This window comes from Aptenodytes forsteri, unplaced genomic scaffold (genome assembly GCF_000699145.1).
Source record: "Aptenodytes forsteri isolate BGI_AS27 unplaced genomic scaffold, ASM69914v1 Scaffold159, whole genome shotgun sequence".
Classification (NCBI taxonomy): domain Eukaryota; kingdom Metazoa; phylum Chordata; class Aves; order Sphenisciformes; family Spheniscidae; genus Aptenodytes; species Aptenodytes forsteri.
In genome coordinates, this window is record NW_008794747.1 from 3,315,393 (window position 1) to 3,321,030 (window position 5,638).

The 5,638-nt window shown below is 49.8% G+C and overlaps 1 protein-coding gene across 1 annotated transcript in view; it reads left to right on the plus strand.

Moving 5' to 3' along the window:
* LOC103894668 (transmembrane protein 189) overlaps window positions 1–5,638 on the plus strand; it is a 33,253-nt gene that overhangs the window by 535 nt on the left and 27,080 nt on the right. The window lies entirely within an intron of this gene.

Here is a 5,638-nt window from a genome sequence, read left to right on the forward strand (position 1 = left end):
TGCCTCCGTGCCAGCGTGGGCTCCGTCTTTCGCGCCTGAGAGCGGGGCTTGGTGCTCGGGGCTGACGGTGCAGGCGGGCGCAAATCCCGCCTGGGTCCCGTTTTACTCTCGGGGAAATGAAGGCAGGAGGGATTTTTCCGAGTCCTTTTGCCGAGGCGGGGGGAAAGCTGCAAACAGAAGACGGATCCCGTTATTCTCCGTCCAGTGCTTGACTAAGTGAATCCCACTGGCAGGCAGAACTGTCCGTACGGACGTGCACCGAGCCGCTTTACAGCGGCGAGCGGAGAGCCGAGCGGAGTTGGAGCAGGGCACGGCGCTGCTCCAGGCTTCCTTCTCGCGGCTGCAGGCAGCCAGAGCCGAGCAAACCCAGAGCTCCCCTCCCCATCTCTTCATGCAGGGATGATGGCCTTAAAGTTTGTCTTGGTGTGTTTACTTTACATGATATGGTGCAACTGTCAGGGTACACAGGGGATAGGGAATCCGCGCGCTGAAACCAAAGGGGACCGTACGTAGCGCGATTCAGAAGGAAAGTGAGATACGTGCGTAGAAACATGGAATCCAAATGCTTTTAGAATCGCGGGGTAAGTTTGGGAAGGAAGACTGAATCGCGATGTCCGTTTTAATTAAAGACACCCACCTTGGGAATCAAACTTATATTTTCACTCTCTTACTCCCACATTTACCTGTCTACAAGCTGGTGATTCATCCCCAGAATAAAGGACATTAATTTAAAACAAAACATATAATTAAAGGAAGTAGGAGTGTCCTTCACCTCAGTAAAGAAGACCTAGCACTGCAGGGAAAATGACACTGCCTCTTAGAATAATGTGAAGCAATCCTGCGGTGTGGGAAATATTGTAACGTTAAGCCAGAGGAACAGGTATTGCATTATACGATTCAGTCAACTGTTCATAATGTTCAAACCTCAGAACTTCGAAAAGAGGAAGAATTCAAGAATCAGTCAGTGGATCATCGGACTTTTTCTTTCTTTTATTTTTTTCGTTTGCTTTTTCTTTTAACAATTTAAAAGGTTTTTTTCTTTCCATAACAAAAGTACCCTAACAGGTTTTCAGGCTTCAAATATTTCTAGTTCCATCTTTATCTACCAAGTTAATCTTTGGTGAATGCACCAGAGATTAAATTGGAGCTGGGCCTGGCCAGAGAGCTGGGTCTGGAGGTTGTAGTTGGAGCCCATACCTTCATAAATACAAACATCTGTATTGGGTGCAAATACTGGCAAGTTGCAGTGAGCCAGGGCTTGTTCTTCTGGCTGTTTACTCCCTCATTCTGCATCTTTATCCTGCATTCTGATCTGGCAGTTACATCCAGTGGCTGCCCTAACTGGCCCTTGCAACTGAACTCTTGAAAATCGGTCTCATGTGCTTCCCACCTCCAAAACATCTCAGGGACTCACAAGCAGAAGGTCTCCTGCCATGGTGGCCTGCTGAAATGCATGGTTGGTCTTTCTTGGCATTAGCCCGACAGGTCTCCAGCTGGCCACAGCCGTTGGCTACAATTGAACGTTAAAACTGGTTGGTAAATTTCCTGGGCAATTTTTCAAGATATTTTCAGAGATCTAAATTTGCCCTCTTCAAATTTCTGCCCTGATCTCTGCTGCTCTGCAGCAGAAAGTTGTACTCTGCCCGGGCTGATCGTCCCTAACAAAATAGAACATCTGTGCAACTGTCATGTGAAACAGATTATATCAGGGATGGTGTGGCCCACACCTCCTTTCCAGGCCAGTGCTGAGTAATCCCGTAGTCACCGGGATCACACGTCAGTCGGGGTGGTAATTGAGGTTGGATGCCCAGCTTGTCCCCTCCTTCCCTTCTCCCCCCTCACCTCCCTGCTGTACCTGGATCTCTTTAAACTTCCTCCAGCTCACCTCAGATCCCAACATCCACTCTCACGGAGCTGACGTCCGTTCTCAGCTTCTCATGGGAACCTTGTTGGCGGGACTAACCACTTATCCAAAACCCTAGCATTTGGCAAGCAGGTTTTGAGCTAAGTCTGGTCTCTTTTAAATTGTTTCTGCACTTGTTGTAACAAATGCATGGCCAGAAATGGGGTTTTTGAAATAGGAACAGGTGCAAAGCGAGGCTCGCACCACAGAGGATTGGGTGGGGGTCTGGGCACACCGAGCTCTGTCCCTGCAAGTGCCGTGGCTTGGCCTGGCCAGATGTGCAGAGGCTGCTAATAATCGTCCTGGAAAACCTCCTCAGAGAGATGCTTTAGATAGGAAAAGAGATGCAGACATTCCTGCTGAAGGGATCTGGGCACTGGTCTCACGCTGTGAAAAACCCGAGGGCAGCAGCCCTTCTCGCAGCATGTCTCCCAACAGAGCAATTTTCAGCAGAAAGGCAGCACTTCTGTGAAAAGCACCTTCTTTCTCGTGATTTCATGATTTCTTTTTTTTGAAACTAGTCAGCTGAGGAAGGAGACAGCATAACTCACAAATTACTTAGTAAGAACATCAACATTTCTGAGCAGAAAAAAAAAATTCTGATGCAATAGAATCCAGATTTGTCTACATTCATGTGTGAAACAATATAGATACTGGGAGGGTAACAGAAGGATACCAGAACGGTGAAAAGGTGGAGGGAAGAATCTCATCCTCACTGCTGCTTTCTGTCATGAATTAAATCCTGCTCTCCAGTTTCCCTTTTGTACTGTAGAAGCCACAACTTTCCAGCTCCAGGCTCAGACCTACAATAAAGCATTGCAGAGGCATTTTCTTCCTGGAAATTGTCTTCTTTTCCAGGATTTATTGCAAGCTCTCCAGTTCACGTGCTCCAGGTCTACAGTAGCTGTCCCTGGAAGGACACCAGCTTTGGGGAGATGCTATTTAATGGTGACCGCTCAAACACTGAAGTGTTTATAAGGAGGTCTGTGGACAGAGGATCATACTCTAGAAAAAGGCTAGCTGTAATTTCTCATGCTTCTTGCTGCAGACTTGTCTGGTGTTACTTGCCTTGCAGTAGCTCTTAGCAGATCAGTAAGATCAGAGCTGCATTACGCTAAACCCTGTGTGAACGCAGCTGCTCACCCATAGGCCTGCGGTCTAAAGCAACACAGAAGGGCAGAAGAGGGGCAAAGAGGAAAGAAGTTAATGTCAGAAGTTGACAGCTGCATCAGCGAACAAGATGCTGTAGTCAGGTGAGCTGAAGAGGAGAATGTGAGGGGTTCCAGAGCAGTATCCATGCACGCGGGCAGGCTGGGAGAGAGCACAGAGGTGGTGTGGGAAAGTCTCTGGGGGGTAGGAGGGGACCTTGCCTGAAAGACTGACTTAAGTGGAGCAATGTTGCAATAAAGGCTGCAAAATAGAGAAGTAAAATTGAAATTTACTTCTGTGCATGTTGTGCACTCTGTTTTTTCTTCTTCCTAGCCCCAGGTCCTTCTTTATACAGCCCCACATCTCACGCCAACAGCAAGCTCATAAGTTGTACCTGGCAGAGGCCAGATTTCAATCTATTGCTTTCCACTTGCCCTTCTCTGCTGTGAAAAACAGCACTTATGAAATGTCAGACAGAGAGAATGTCTCAACTCGGAGAGAGGTTGGCTTTCCTTCCGTCTCCCCCCACCTCTCAGACCAGGCTCGAGACTTTGCCTCATTTTAACATAAAACCCGATTGCCACATGCTTTCCTCTCTTCTGAAATCGCAGCTGCGATACTCTGCCTTGCAGTCCCCAGTGGCAGGGAGCTCCCCAGGCGGTTGCAGGCCATGTCTCCTGGCCTCCTTCGGTTCTTTTGTTACAGACCAGAGTCTTCCCCCTCCCTAAGTGCTCCCTCACCCCTTGTTCCCATGTGACATGGTGATGCTCGGGTATTTGTTGGTCTTCTGCTGATTTTTCTGCTCACCTCTGACCTAGCATGCTTGGCCTTTGCTGTGCTGGGTTGCTCAATCCCCGCTTTATCTACATGTTGCTCTTTGCCCCACCGAGTGCTGCAGAGACGACACCTGGAGATTGGCACCACTGCCTCCAGCCGGTGGGACAACATGAGCGAAATACCTTCCCCTACCAGACTGAAAATTTTCCAGAGCAAATTGGAGGTCAGAGCACCCACTCTGTGGCTCAGCGAAAGAAAGAAAAGGAAGGGAGAGCCAGAGCGCACACAAACGCCCGTGGAAGGGAACGGTGACAAAGCAGAAGCTACAGTCTCCAGTCCTGCGTTGCAGAGAAAGTCCATGTTGAAGCCATTTGGCTGGCAAGACGTGGGCTTTCTTTCTGAGTGGGGACTGTAAGAAAGAGGTGACTTTGTATTTTATGAGTAGCCTGTTTCCTTGTATTCAAAACAAAATGGCAGAGAAGCTGCTGTCCACTAATTTTCCAGAAGTTCTCCATAGTTGTCTGACATTTCCTAGGTAATCGTAGCCTCCTGCTTTGATGAATTTGTTACAGATCACAGGTTAATGCTTTTTTCCGGGGTATCCAAGCTTTCAAAAGATCCATCAAGGGAATAGGAACCCTATCCTTCCAGGATACCCTGCCAAGTGTCAAAAGATCCCAGTAAAAGCAGTTGGCAATTCATTTAGGAAATTTCTAAAGGAGAAGAACTATTCAGAGGTCCTCAGGCTGCAGGCCAGTTAGCTGGAACTCCACGGTTTGTATTGCCAGGGGCAGCAAAAACCAAGGGAAGCCTTAGAGTGACAGGAGAGTGGGCTTCCGTGAAGAATTAAAAGATTTTTTTCTTTATTAAAAGCATTAAAGGTCTGTGCCCTAGACTGTACAATGACTTATTTTTCATCTGCTCTCCTCTTGTGTCGAGCACCACGGGGAAAGTGGGGCTACCGGGGAATCAGTTAGGACTTGTTGGTTGTGAGTACTGGCATCTAAGAACAGCCCCTGGGCTGGTGTGTGTCATCTGGCAGCTGGCCTTGGTGGACTGGCTACCAGGTGGGGATAGCCACAGCGTACCGTCCTCCGCACACCTCGCTTCTTGGTCCCTGTCATCTCCCTATCTTTGCATTTATGGCTTTGGACGGGAGTCGCAGGAGTGGCTATTCCAGCTCTCTCACCCACTGACACTTTCCCATGCCAGAGAGAGTCCAGCAAGGGAGCTGCAGCCAGTTTCTGCTCCCTTCCTGCCTTGTGGCTCAGGAAAAGGCCAGAATTGCATATGTGAGGGTGACAGGCGAGAGAAATGAGTCTGAAAGCTGCTCTGCACCGACGAGCCAGTCTTGATGGGCAGCTCTCAGGTACGGAGGTGTAAGGGGGAAGCGTGTGGAAAACTAGAGGTGATCTGACTGGTGTGAACAGGGTGAGACAGTAGCCAGGGCTGTGCCAACGGAAATCATTGCCATCGTTTAAGCTGAGGGGCCGGCCTCCCTCCTGGCCCCGCTGCTCTTGAACACACCGCTGGGGCGGCAGCCGCTGTTGGCGGGAGGCCGGTAAAGGATCAGGTGATGAGTTTAATGAGGAACGCACGAAACCTCGTTGTTTGCCTGATGTCTCTAATACCTCATTAGCAAACGGGCTCTGCACCTGGAAGCGTGGAAGGTTTTCCCGTGGGTGCCTCTGCCCCGTCCCCCGTCCCCGGGGCGGCTCCGGCGGGGGCCGCTCGCCAGGGCGGGGCTGACGCGAAGCACGGCAGTGTCGGGAGGGCACAGGGTTTTGCTCGCGGCATGCTCCTCGGGGT